The 14,825-nt window shown below is 38.9% G+C and overlaps 1 long non-coding RNA gene across 2 annotated transcripts in view; it reads right to left on the bottom strand.

The window, feature by feature from the left end:
* The window catches only part of LOC131161663 (uncharacterized), a 33,435-nt gene extending 18,922 nt beyond the window's left edge, over window positions 1-14,513 (bottom strand). Inside the window, exons 1-3 of one of the 2 annotated variants that reach the window (XR_009138592.1) lie at window positions 14,311-14,513; window positions 13,885-14,177; window positions 3,863-4,285 (exon numbers count right to left, since the gene is read on the bottom strand). This is a non-coding gene — a long non-coding RNA (uncharacterized LOC131161663). Of the gene's footprint in view, window positions 1-3,862; window positions 4,286-13,884; window positions 14,178-14,310 lie in introns of those variants that run through there. The other variant, XR_009138591.1, reaches the window with a different exon arrangement.
* Window positions 14,514-14,825: the final 312 nt, after the last annotated feature.

Here is a 14,825-nt window from a genome sequence, read left to right as displayed (position 1 = left end):
AAAAATTATAATTTCCCCCATTTCCCCACACTTTTACAAATTTCATTTTCTTCTCCAAAATTTCCCTATAAATGGGAAGCTCTCAACCTTCATTTTTCACGAAAAACTTTCAAAAGAAGAGAAGGATTAGTGAGTAGAAGAATTAGTGGTAGAGAGAGAATTTTTGTTATAAGTAAATTCTCACTCACCCACTCTTTTCAATCTCTTTTTTTAGAGATATTCGTTGTACTCGTAGCATAAGGTAAAGGAAGAGGTAAGTAAATTTGATTATGTTAGACTTTTATTAAAATTCATACTCTAGTTTATTTGTAAGTAAATTTCATTATAAATTTTTATTTAAAATTTATACTCGAGTTTATTTGAAAGAAAATTTCGATTATGTTAGTTTGTTTCATAAAATTCACCTGAGTTTATTTTTTACACATATTTAATTATATTAGTTTTATCTTTAATATACTTGTATTTATTTTTGGGTTAAGAAATGTTCTAATCCACTCGGGTAATTTTCAGCATTTTTTTCTATTCAAAAAACTAAAAATATATATTTTTAACACAAAAATTATGTGGCATGAGTTTATTTTTACGTTACATGTTTTATGAAAATATGAGTAAAGATGAGATTTTCACGATATTATTTTAAATTGCATAAATTATAATAAGATGGTTTTAAAATCCCTTATGGCAAAAGAAGTTCAAAGTTACAGATGCTCAGTATCGTAATTTAAAGTTTAAACGAATCAGAGTGCACCCACACTGTTTACAGAGTGATTATGTATGTTAGTGAATTTCTCTTGCGTGCACACCTGATTCTAGACCAAGACTTAATAAGGAAAATTTCACTTAATCAGTATGTACGTTGATTTAGTTTGGTCGGCTAGCCAGTTAAGTCTAGTCTTCGGACCGCACAACCTAGTTAAGAGGGTAAACATGACTTATGACTAACAAGCTTAAGGGTGATTTTTACGATATATGTTTATACATATTTAATTACGTGTACTGAGTTATTGATGATTTGAAGGAAAAATATATGTTTATATGAAAATAACCATTCTTGTGCCTAAATGACGATCTAAAGGAAATGTATAAGGAAAAATATATATATGTATATAATTAAATATTTTTTACAGTTTTAAAGTTAAAAGTTTAATTTAATAGTCACGGTATATGGTTATTAAATTTTACTGTTATAATTGATGGTAAAAGTTTTATGCAGAAAATTTTAAATATACATTTATTTTAGAAGTAGTTTTAAAGTTATAGTATTAAATATTGTTTTACGAAATTTTAAAATCTTATTTTGGTCACATACTAATAATAATCTTATTTACTTACTGAGCGTCGTCTCACCCCAATCATATTTTACATTTCAGATAACTATGAAGGACATGTCGAAAATTAGACATAACAAGCATGCGAGTGGGGATAGAAAAATAAAGATTTATTAGAAATATTTGTATGATGCTAGATGATCATGAATTGTGTAATTTTTCTTCTTTTGAGAATAAATGATTGTAATATGATTAATTAGCGCTTTGATTTAATAATAATTGAGTTTATTTACTTCCACTGTAAATAAATGGTAAAAAGTAAATATCCAATATCCTTCGGGGTTGTGGTATTACATTGTCTTGCTGATTTTTTGAGCCGACCACTTCTCATTCATCTCCAGAGTGTAAACCAAATTTCTAATAGACATTTTCCCACCATTTGCAAAAATAAGAATATCATCCGCATAAAGTAAATGCGAAACCAAAGGGGCCCCAATCGGATGATTAAATTGTCCAATACGACCTGTCTTATAGTTTTTCCTAGGCAACCTTGTCAAAACCTTCTCCATTATGATGAATAAATAAGGAGAAAGTTGATCCCCTTGCCTCAAGCCTCTAGTCGATTGAAAAAGCCCTTTAAAAGTTTTGTTCATCATAATGGAAAATCACGGGGACTCCACACAATTTTTTATGAGCTTGCAAAACCTTTCAGAGAAGCCAAAGGCCTTAAGAACCTCGAGAAGAAAATTCCAATTCACTCTGTCATAAGCCTTAGTCATATGTAGTTTTACCATCACAGTGTCGCCAACCATTTTTGTCTGCAAAGAATGAACCATTTCCTGTGCAAGCGTAATATTCTTAAAAATACTATGCCCGGGAATAAAAACACATTGCTCATGTGAAACGAACTTATCAACAATCTCAGTTAGCCTAAAAACAATAATCTTTGGAAAAATTTTATAAGCCACAGAGTACAAACTAATAAGCTGGAATTTATCAAAGGTAGAAAGATTGTCCACCTTCGGAATTAAAATAATAAACGAAGAGGAAAAGAACCTAGAAAGAGGAGTGCCTTGAAAAAAATTATGTACCGCATTCAAGAAATCTTTTTTAACAATGTCCCAACAAGAAATATAAAACTCAGAGTCAAACCCATCTGGTCCCGAACTGCTTTCTTTGGGAATAGGGAACACCGTTACTTTAACTTCTTCTTCCATCAAATCAGTGCAGAGAAAATTATTATCAGCATCTGAAATCTGCCTTTGAATTAACTCAGAGAGATCACAAGGTTCAACCACTGAAGCCTCTGAGAGAAAATTTTGGAAAAAAAAAAAGAAAAAAGCAGCAGCTTCATTATGTATTCCTTCCGCACCATCCAAAATCCTCCCATCATTCAGAACCATACAGTCTATATGACCCTTATTCCGCCTTTGATTGATAACTGAATGGAAGAATTTAGAGTTTTGATCCCCCTAACTAGGATGTGGGCTTTGGCTCGGAAACTTAGGCTTTAGGCTCTTGGGCTTTTGCTTTGTTAACTGGGATTTAGGCCTTGGGCTTTTGACTTGTCAATTGGGACTTGGGCTTTAGACTTTTGGTTTTTAAGCTTGTTAACTAGGATTTGGGCTTTTGCTCTGAAACTTGGGCTTTGGGTTTTTGACTTGTTAACTGGGGTTTGGGTTAATTCAATTAATTGGGCTGAAATCTTTTAAGCCTTAGATGGGTTTAGGGTATCAACGAGATTGGCTAATGGGCTTTTCATTAGTTAACTGGGGTTTGGGCAGAAAGAAAAATCAAGGGTCCTTGGACCCAGGTCCAAATTGGACCTAGGTCTTGGGTCCAAGGGTCAAATCGGGTAGGATCTAGTTTAATGGATCGTGTTAATGGGTCTGACTCGGTTCATTGGGTCAAATCAATGGGTCAATTTCAGAGTAATTTTTGCATTACTGGAATTTTATGATTGAGCATGAAAATAGAGCAACACATAAAAATAGAACATAATCAAACCTTATGTCTTCAAGTCCTCCAGTCTTCTTGTCCAACGTAGTTCTTTTCTACTCTTCTTTGCTCGTAGTCTATTCCTTGAACCTCTGAATCTGGAGCTTCTACCCCAAAACTCTTTCAGGCCGATTGTGGGTTCTCCTTCCTCCAATTTTTCAGCAATCCAAACTCTTAGCCAACTCTGGACTGACTCTGTCTGCTCCTCCTTTAGCCATAGCTATCTGATTTCCCTCATGATTGCCTATGCTTTCTTTTTGCAATGGTGTGTGTGTGATTGCTTGTGAATGTGTGTCTATCCCACGAAAAGCCTCAGAATCTATGTCTTGTGCCCCTAAAAAAGCCCCTATTTATTTAGGATTGGGGCCTCGACCACTATTTAAAAAAAATCAATTAATGTACGAATTAAATCAATTCATCCTTATTGTCGATTCCCTAATTGCCTATCTTTCCATGTGTGTCCTTTCCTTCTTAAAGAAAAATTCTCTTATAGGGTTGGGAGCATTGAAACTTGATCTCTATCGCTAATTTCCTTCCATGTGTGTCTCAGGGATGTTAAAATTTGCTCAATCAATTTTAAAAATAGATCCATAAAATTAAGAAACAAATCACGAAATCTTTATTACAAATAAATTAAATTAAGAAACAAATTGTCACGCCCCGAACTCGACAATGGGACCCAAGGGTGAAAAAGTAACATAACCTGTCCCTGTATCATACAATACCAAGATACAATACAATGGATAAGGGTATGACCTCGTGGGGTTTCCAAGCACCCTAAATACATCCATACATATCACCAATATACAGCGGAAGACAATTCTTTTATACACATTCTGTACCATACTAGAATCTATGCAAAAGAGTCAAACTCCACAAAATATAGCACAAACCCAGGTGGCAGCCTAAACTCCCAAAAGACCACCCAGCACAAGCTTAGGACTTACCTAGGTACTTCCCGCAGTACACCGGCCACTATGCTCCTACACCAAGAAGCTAGCTCCGGTTACCCAAAAGACCTGAAAAATATGTACGTACAGCAGGGGTGAGACACCTCTTAGTAAGGTAGATACATGTTATATCGGTGTGTGATATTTGAGTGTTATCGTGACAGCAAAACATACACAGTTAAATGTAGTTCCACTACTAGTTTCAAAACAGTGCATACACGCACACACACACACACACACACATGATCAACCCGGTGTTGTCACACCCTTCGACCCCTTACCCGGCCCACATTACATGGCATCCTCAACACATGACGAACTCCAGGCTCCCTTGGTATCATACCGATACTAACTAGTGGATGGTGGATCCACACCCTTCGGTGATCAGCCGGTAAGGCTCACGCCCTCGAATATAGAGCCGAATACTCTTGCCAAACATGGCCAACGATTTCATACTTCCTTGGATATACAGCTGGAAACTCTCAGTACTTGGAACAACTCAGAACCTAGTTTTGATTACATTCCACCAAAACTCAATAATGCATGCTCATATAACCAGACAAACCACACCCATTTGGTAATCCAAAAATCATGATTTTCTAAACATTTACAGTTTAATAAAGTCAAGGCACGACCATCCCTATTACACAGTATAAATCACCATATACATACGATTTTCCAACAAAACCAGGGATGTAACCCAATACCCCCTTTTCCCTAAAACTGTAAAATGAAAACCTATAATTTTACCCGTTAGATCCCCCCAAATGAGTAATCAAAACGCACATAGGACTGTGAACCACAGTTCTACTGAGTTCGATTTAAAAAAAAATAACCGACATAAAATAAATCCCCTTACCTTTTCTCAAATAACTAGATCCCCCCAAATAAGTAATCAAAACGCACACAGGACTGCGAACCACAGTTCTACTAAGTTCGATTTAAAAGAAAATAACCGACATAAAATGAATCCCCTTACCTTTCCCCAAGCTCCAAGGCCCTTAAACAGCAAACCGAGTTCCAAAACCTATATAGCACATACAGAATATGCTTACAACCCTATTATCTACATAACTACTGAATCAGAACTGAAAACCGAGCCTTACCTCAATTTTACGTCAACACCCAAAAATGTTCAGAACAAAGATCCGATTCTCAAAACTTGAAGAGAATCCTGCCCCAATCCTCGTGGTAACGTCTGTTCATTGATTCCAGCGATGTACGACGAAGAAATCTAGAGAGATAGAGCGTAGGGTGAGTTCTAGAGAGATAAAGAGAGAATTTGAGTTTTCTTAACAGAGAAGTAATGAAAATATCTATGTATAGCCCTTTGACTCAGCCACTTCTCATCGACGAATAGCGTCCTCGTCGACGAGACCATATAGACAGCTCATCGACGAGACGATGGCCTCGTCGACGAGCCTAGAATTTTTGATTTTTCGAAACCCCTTGGCTTCTCCTCGTCAACGAGCCTCTGAACTTCGTTGATGAGCAGCACAAGGCCTTCATTGATGAAATCTGGCTTCGTCGACGAAGCCTACTCAAATTCCAATTTTACCCTTCTCTTAATTATTTAAATTTCGTCCTCGAAATTTGCTACCTCTCATTCATAGACTCAAACACAAACACGCAACTTTAGAACGGAATTGGCGACTACTACAACGTAGCCCCATCACAATATATACATACCCTCACTTATGACAAAGGAACACCATGGTTACAAACATAAACTGTCTTAGGAGTTCACAAATACACACACTATCCAAGATTAACCACTTATTCCAATATAAAGTAGGGTAATGTACATAACTTAGAACAACTGTGGATACTTCCGATGTATTTCTACTTTCAATTCCTAAGAAGTTTCCTCAACCTCGTGATTCCGCCACTATGCCTTCACCAAAGATATATCCTTGGTACGTAGCTTCTGAACTTTATGATCAAGAATCTAAACAGGTATCTCCTCATATGCTAAAGTATCCTCAATCTCTACATTCTCGTAGCTAATAACATGTGAAGGATCCAACACGTACCTCCTCAACATGGATACGTGAAACACATCATGGACCCTCGAGAGTGCTGGGGGTAGTGCAATCCTGTAGGTTACATGACCCACTCGCTCAAGAACCTCGAATGGTCCCATGTACTTTGGGTTCAACTTGCCCTTCTTCCCAAATTTCATCACCCCTTTCATTGGAGCGATCCTAAAAAATACCTTACCCCCCACCTCGAACTCCAACTCACGGCAGCAAACCTCTTCGTAGCTTTTCTGCTGACTCTGAGCTAATTTAATCCTTTATCGGATCAAACCTACCTTCTAAGATGCTTGTTGCACAAGTTCATGTCCTAACACCTGACGTTCACCAACCTCACTCCAATACAGAGGATATCGACACCTTCGACCATACAGAGCCTCAAACGGTGCCATCTCGATACTAGCCTGGAATCTGTTGTTATAAGCGAACTTTACTAGTGGCATAAATCGTATCCAGCTACAATCGAAATCTAACACACAAGTCCACAACATATCCTCCAAGATTTGTATCGTCCTCTCCGACTGTCCATCAGTCTAGGGGTGGAACGCTATACTGAGAGTGAGCTTCATCCCCAATGCTTCATGCAAGCTCGTCCATAATCGAGAAGTAAACCTTAGGTCTCGATCTGATACAATGGACATTGGTACCTCATGCATTCTAACTATCTCATGCACATACATGTCTGCTAGCCTACTCAAAGGGTAGCTAACCTTCATCAGTAAGAAGTGAGCAGATTTCGTCAACTTGTCCACGATCACCCAAATAACATTCTGCCCGTGAAGTGCTGGAGGCAATCCAGTTATGAAGTCCATGGAAATATGCTCCCATTTCCACACCGAAATAGTTAAGGGCTATAACGGCCCTTCTGGCTTTTGATATTTATCTTTCACCTGCTGACACTGCTCCACGAACTAAGCAATCTGCCTCTTCATACCATTCCACCAGAAGGTCTTGCGTAAGTCCTGATACATTTTTGTACTACCTAGATGTACCATATACAAAGAGCGATGTGCTTCCTCAGAATCGTCATTCTGATCTCATCATCGTTTGGAACACATAGCCTAGTCCCAAACCTCAACACACATCCCTCATAGATGTTGAACTCTGAAGCTAATCCCCGTTGTACCTTTTCCACAACCTCTGTCAACTCTGCATCGCTAGCCTGTGCGGCTTTTATACACTTAAACAAAGTCGGCTGGTCCACCAAACTAGCAAGGAAAGCTTGATGATCACCACACACTAACTTTATACCTGAGTTCTCCAGATCCTGTTTAACGTGATGCTGAGCTACAACTGCAGATACTGCCACGTGCTCTGACTTCCGACTCAATGTATTGGCTACCACATTAGCTTTTCCCGAGTGATAACTGATGGTGAAATCGTAGTCCTTAATCAACTCAAGCCACCATATCTGCTTCATATTCAACTCCTTTTGAGTTAAAAAGTACCTCAAACTTTTGTGATCAGTGAAAATCTTGCATTACACACCATACAAATAGTGTCGCCAGATCTTTAGTGCATATACAACAGCAACCAACTCCAGATCATGCGTAGGGTAATTCTTCTCATAATCCTTTAAAAGCATAAGCTCTTACCTTACCCTCCTGCATAAGCACACAACTCAAACCTTTCAGAGACACGTCGCTATAAATCATAAAACCGCCATCCCTAGAAGGAATGGTTAACACTGGAGCAGTAACCATTTGATGCTTCAACTTTTGAAAACACTGCTCGCAATCACTGGTCCATTCAAACTTTACCCCCTTCCTGGTCCATCGAGTTAGAGGCCCAGACAACTTCGAAAACCCTTCCACGAACTGACGATAATAACTCGCTAGTACCAGAAAACTCTGAACCTTCTGCACACTCTTCGGCCTCACCTAGTCGACCACAACTTCGATCTTACTAGGATCAACTGATATACCATTTACAGTTACTACATGGCCTAAGAATGCCACCTGATTCAACTAGAATTCACACTTTTTTAGTTTAGCATACAACTTCTTCTCTCACAGAATCTGTAATACTAACCTCAAATGGTTCTCATGCTCCTCCATACTCCTCGAGTATACCAGAATGTCATCAATAAACACCACCACAAACCGGTCCAGGTATTCATGGAAAACCCTATTCATAAGATCCATGAACACTACTGGAGCATTTGTTAACCCAAACATCATGACTAAAAACTCGTACTGGCCGTATTTGGTACAGAAAGCAGTCTTCACTACATCCTCAGATCTGACCCTCACCTGATGATATCCTGACCGTAGGTCAATCTTCAAAAATACTTGCATACCCTGTAGTTGGTCAAAGAGATCATCAATACGAGGCAACAAGTAGCGATTCTTCACAGTTATCTTGTTAATCCCACGGTAATCAATGCACATATGCATCGACCCGTCTTTCTTCTTCAAAAACAGTATTGGAGCTTCTTAAGGCAAAACACTAGTTGAATAAAACCCCTGTCTAGTAATTCCTGTGTCTGTTCCTTTAACTCCCGAAGTTTTGCTAGATTCATCAAGTACGGAGCTTTAGAGATTGGTGCCTTACCAAGCAGCAACTCTATCGCAAACTCCACCTCACGATCTAGAGGTAAACCGGGTAAATCATTTGGAAACACATCTAGGAACTCGCTGACTACCCGAATATCCTCGAGCCTTAAATCATCCTGAAGTGGTTCCCTCACACAAGCTAAGTACCCCTGACATCCGTCCAAGAGTAATCTCCTCGCCTGCAATGCTGATAGAATCTGTGGTGTCGAACGCACACACGATCCCAAAAACTCGTACTTCAACTCCCTATGAGGTCTGAACACTACCACCTTCCTACGATAGTCGATCACAACATATATGGATAATAACCAATCCTTTCCCAATATAACATCAAACCCTGACATGTCATATACTACAAGGTTTGCTGGTAGCAGCTTCCCCTGCATTACCACTAGGCAGTCCTCCAACATCCTCCTACAAAATGATATACCCCCAGATGGTGTGGCTATAGACAATTCCTCTTCCATAACTTGGGTCTCCACCCCACACAGTTTCACAAAATTAATAGTTATAAAGGAGTGGGTCACACCTGAATCAAATAAAACCAAATCTCTATTTAAAAGTAACATCATAGTACCCGTCACCACATTCCCCGCATGCTCAGCATCCGCTGGAGTAAGCAAGTACACCCTCGTTGGAGCTGTATTCGTTTGATGGGTTCCCCGCGATACTTGATTACTCCCCCAATTCTAACTCGAAGAAGGTGTACCCCTCCTCGATGCGTGACAATCCTGAGCCACGTGACCTGATTGGCCATAGTTCTAGTAGTTACCCCCAAACGGTTGGCACTTACCGCTATGCCATTTATGACACCTTGTACAACGATCACCCACCTGGCTCATCTGAAAACCCTAATGCTCGGTATTCTTTTGATACACCAAGCCCCTATTCCTATTCTTCCACGATCCCTAACGAGATCCAGACTGAGAACCAGAAGGTACTGGCCTCTTCTTCTGTTCCTGGTCCACCTCATCCTCTTGGATGCCAGTCTCAATCACAGTGGCTTTATCCACCAAAATTGAGAACTCACGAATTTGAAGCATACCCACTAGTCTACGGATATCCTTCCTTAGGCCCTTCTCGAGCCTTCAAGTCTTCTTGTACTCGTTCGAGACCAAACACAGCACAAATCGGGATAGCTCTATATACCGAGTAGTATACCCCTACGCCGTCATACTCCCTTGAGTTAGCGTAGAAAAATCATCCACCTTAGCATCACGTACAGAAGCCAGGAAGTATCTATCAAAGAAAACCTCCTTAAAATGGCTCCAAGACATCTCCACAGGACCGACCCTCAACTTTTCTAGCAGATTCACTGAAGTCCACCAAAGCTTTGCCTCCCCTGACAATTGGAAGGAAGCATAGAGGACTCTCTGCCTGTCTGTGCAGTGTATGACCTCCAAAATCCTCTCAATCTTCTCGAACCAGTCCTTTGCTATCGTCGGGTCATATCCCCCTGAGAACGTCGGAGATGCATGTGTGTGAACCTCTTAATGGTGCATCTCACATATGTAAGAGAACATTTGTGTCTCCTGACACTCCGCCCAATCTCCCGTAGGACCTGTCTTGTCAGTCCTCGGGGCACAGTAGGAGACTCATCACTCGCCGTCTTCTCGGAGCAACTACCTAGGTCATTATCCTTGGGCTCCATTCTAAAAACACAATAGAGTTCTATCAAAACTCCTACAACATGTACAGTTTACACAATTATCTAACCCTAATCATGTTAACTATCACATGTTAGGTCCAGGTCTGTCCTATCACACTGACACGAAAGTCACCAATGGTGTGCCGTGATTTTACTGAAATCGTCATTCTAGGAAAAACACAGAACACCGCCAACGAGTACCGGTTTAGCAACAGAATATCCCTTAACCAACTCTACCCACATCCAACCTCCTATACTCTGGTATGTACACACATTTATGCCTAACCAAGTCTGCAAGATCTAACAACCTGGTTAGCTTTGATACCAAGCTGTCACGCCTCGAACCCGACAATGGGACCCAAGGGTGAAAAAGTAACCTAACTTGTCCCTATATCATACAATACCAAGATACAGTACAATGGATATGGGTCCGACCTTGTGGGGTTTCCAAGCACCCTAAACACATCCATACATATCACCAATATACAGCGGAAGAAAAATCTTTTATACACATTCTGTACCATACCAGAATCTATACAAAGGAGTCAAACTCCACAAAATACAGCACAAACCCAGGTGGCAGCCAAAACTCCTAAAAGACCACCTAGCACAAGCTTAGGACTTATCCAGGTACTTCCCGCAATACACCGACCACTACGCTCCTACACCAGGAAGCTAGCTTCGATTACCCAAAAGACTTGAAAAATATGTACGTACGGTAGGGTTGAGACACCTCTCAGTAAGGTAGATACATGTTATATTGGTGTATGACATTTGAGTGTTATCGTGACAACAAAACATACACAGTTAAATGCAGTTACAGTACTAGTTTCAAAACAGTGCATACATGCACACATACACATGATCAACCTGGTGTCGTCACACCCTTCGGCTCCTAGCCGGCCCGCATTACATGGTGTCCCTGGCACATGCCAAATCCCAAACTCCCATGGTATCGTACCAGTACTAACTGGTGGATCCACACCCTTTGGTGATAAGCCGGTAAGGCTTACGCCCTCGGATATAGAGCCGAATACTCTTAATACCTGGAACAACTCAGAACCCAATTCTGATTGCATTCCACCAAAACTCAACCATGCATGCTTATAAAACTAGACAAATCACACCCATTTGGTTATCCAAAAATCATTATTTTTCGAACATATATAGTTTAAATAAAGACAAGGCACGACCATCCCTATTACATAGTATAAATCGTCATATACATACGGTTTTCCAACAATACTAGGGATGTAACCTAATACCCTATTTTCCCCAAAATTGTAACATGAAAAATCCATAATTTTACCCATCAGATCCCCTCAAATGAGTAATCAAAATGCACACAGGACCGTGAGTCACAGTTCTACCAAATTTGATTTCAAAAAAATAATCAACATAAACTGAATCCCCTTACCTTTTCCTAAATGACAAATCCCGAGCTCCAAGGCCCCTAAACAGCGAACTGAGTTCCAAAACCTAAACAGCACAATACAGAATATGCTCAAAACCCTATTCTCTACACAACTACTGAATTAGAACTGAAAACCGAGTCTTACCTCGATTTTACGTCAACACCTGAAAATGCTCGAAACAAAGATCCGATTCACAAAATTTGAAGAGAATCCTACCTTGATCCTCGTGGTAGTATCGGATCGTTGATTCCAATGACGTACGATAAAGAAATCTAGAGAGATAGAGAGTAGGTTGAGTTTCTAGAGAGATAGAGAGAGAATTTGAGTTTTTTTAACTGAGAAATAATGAAAATATCTATTTATAACCCTTTGACTCAGTCACTTCTTGTCGACGAATAGCGTCCTCGTCGATGAGACCATATAGACAGCTCGTTGACGAGCCTAGGATTTCCGATTTTTCGAAACCTCTCGACTTCTTCTCGTTGACGAGCTTCTAAACTTCGTTAACGAGAAGCACAAGGCCTTTGTTGAGGAAATCTGGTTTCGTCGACGAAGCCTGCTCAAATTACAATTTTACCCTTCTCTTAATTATTTAAATTCATATATTACGATTCGGGTTCTTACACAAATCATCTCCTCTTTATTGGTGATTTTCCTAATGGTTTTCTTTGTGTGTGTGTGTGTGTGTGTGTGGGTGCCCGCATAGGATTGGAAAATTTGGATCTTCCTATTTTTCTTTTCTGTGTAGTTTTTTTTTTTTTTTTTGGTATTTTTTTGTTCTTTTCAATGTAAAATTGATGTATTCAGAATTTTCCCTATATTTCAAATTTTTTGTATATAGATTTTTTTCATTTTATGAAATGTACAATTTGTTATATTTGGATGTTGGACAAAATGATGGGGTGTCTACAATTCCATTGAATGAGAAACATAATGGACATGATTCCACACGCTATTAAACAAACCAAATGATGAGATGGAAAGGAAAATCTTAATTTTGCTTCCGTTTTGGTCCTTATTTTGTGAATCAAGTGCTACAAAAATTTCTTTTTGCTTGCGAGATGTACTTGATACAAACACAAAAGATATTTCTAAACATGAAGAAAGAAACATTATATACCAATCTCAATCATCTGTGCATACTATGACGTTAACTATAGCAAATAGCAATTTAATTTTGAAGTTAAAGAAAATGATAACATACTCGAACATAGCCACACACATTCGATTTACACAAAGGATTCTATAAAGAAAAAATGATTAATTGATAGGCATAATTTTGACACTTCATTTAGACATTAGTTATATAGTCACATCAATCCAGTAAAATTGACTTATAAATTGAATTTTGACTCAAATGTCACTTTGGTTGATTCCTTATATAAAGTGACATTTAGTTATAAAGATGTAGAATTTTCATATTAAAGTTAGGTTTAGGTTTGAATCATGAGGTCGATATGCTTATGGAATGGGAGATGGGCAGTCGTGTAACCCATGCCTTATATCAGTCTTCAATAAGCCAAAATATAAATTTACTTCTATAAAAATGGTTATATAAGTTTTATTTTTCTAAAATATTTCTTTAAAATAATAATTAATGACAATATGAAAAAATATGACATAAGTAAATTGAAAAATGCTTGCATTAAACACAAAAATCACATGCAATAAAGTCATAAGTGATTGGTAACTATTTTTTTTTTCTTTTTCCCACCTAATTTTAATATATTAAAATATATCAATTTTTTTTAAAAAAATAGTTAAATTATAAAAAATAAAATAAAAAATAATTAGTTTTATAAATAAAAAATAAATGTAACCTCAGAAGGTACATCGTCCAAAAAGTGTCACAGGGCGCAGCTCAACGTCCACCACTTATCCCGTAATGTTTTCCGAATTAAATAACATGAAGATTAACAAAAGGGTAGGCACGTGGCGGGTCGTAAGCCATGGATTCTCTATCTTAATGTGAAAAAGGGTGATTATATTAGAGAGAAATTGAAATTGAAATTACCAGGAAAAGAGGAAGCAGAAAAAGTGCCCAAGCGGTACTGGAGCTAGCTCAGAGTGACCGCGCTTCGACGTCGTCGTCGCCGACGGGGAGGACGCAGGCGATGAGAAGTACGGCCAAAATTGCAAACGGAGACCGCCACTATCGCCCCTCTCTCGCTCTCTCTCCCGTTACTAAGATAGAACTCTACCGAAACAGAGACGCCGTTGATCCGCACACCGTCGACGCGTCCGTATCATACACGCAGTGCGCCTTCTCGATGGGCTGCTGCAGTGCTGCTCTTCCACTTTTGCCTTCTACACACAGAGCCATGGAGTTAAAATTGAAAACTACACCCCGGCCAATTGAACATCCCCATAGAAATTTGAGTGCACGTGCTCGTGTGTGTGTGTGTGTGTGAGAGAGAGAGAGAGAGAGAGAGTGAGCTACCATGCTTCGACGTCGACGACGACGTTGTTCAGCGCCGACGGCGAGGACGAAGGCGGCGAGTTGAAGAGAAGCGCGGACAAAATGGAAACAGGGACCACCGCTGTCCTCTCTCTCTCTCTCTCTCTCACACTGGCCGCTGCGCGCTGTTCTACGAGAAATGGCTTTGTTTTTTTGGCGCGTGGGTTTTCCCTTAATTTAAGTGTTCGCTTTCGAGTGATAGCTGTTCTTAAGAAGCTACGTATACTTATTTATTTATGTTTAAACAATTTTCATTGTCCATAAATGCGGTGTTGAAATTTAGGAAGGGATTGATATTGCATATAATAGGAAAATATAATATATAAAAATAAAGATATTTTTAGAAAAAAAAAATGGAAAAAATAGCTAAGCTAAAATCCAAATTAAGTTTTGAAAAAAAATAAAAATAAAAACACAGATCAAACAAACTGTCTACCCGTAACTATTAAGATAAAAAATTGGTGCATAAAATATACAATAATTATTTTGAAATCACA

This window comes from Malania oleifera, chromosome 8, assembly GCF_029873635.1.
Source record: "Malania oleifera isolate guangnan ecotype guangnan chromosome 8, ASM2987363v1, whole genome shotgun sequence".
Taxonomy (NCBI): Eukaryota; Viridiplantae; Streptophyta; class Magnoliopsida; order Santalales; family Ximeniaceae; genus Malania; species Malania oleifera.
The sequence above is the reverse complement of the archived record's forward strand: the minus strand, read 5'-3'. Positions and strand labels throughout refer to the sequence as shown.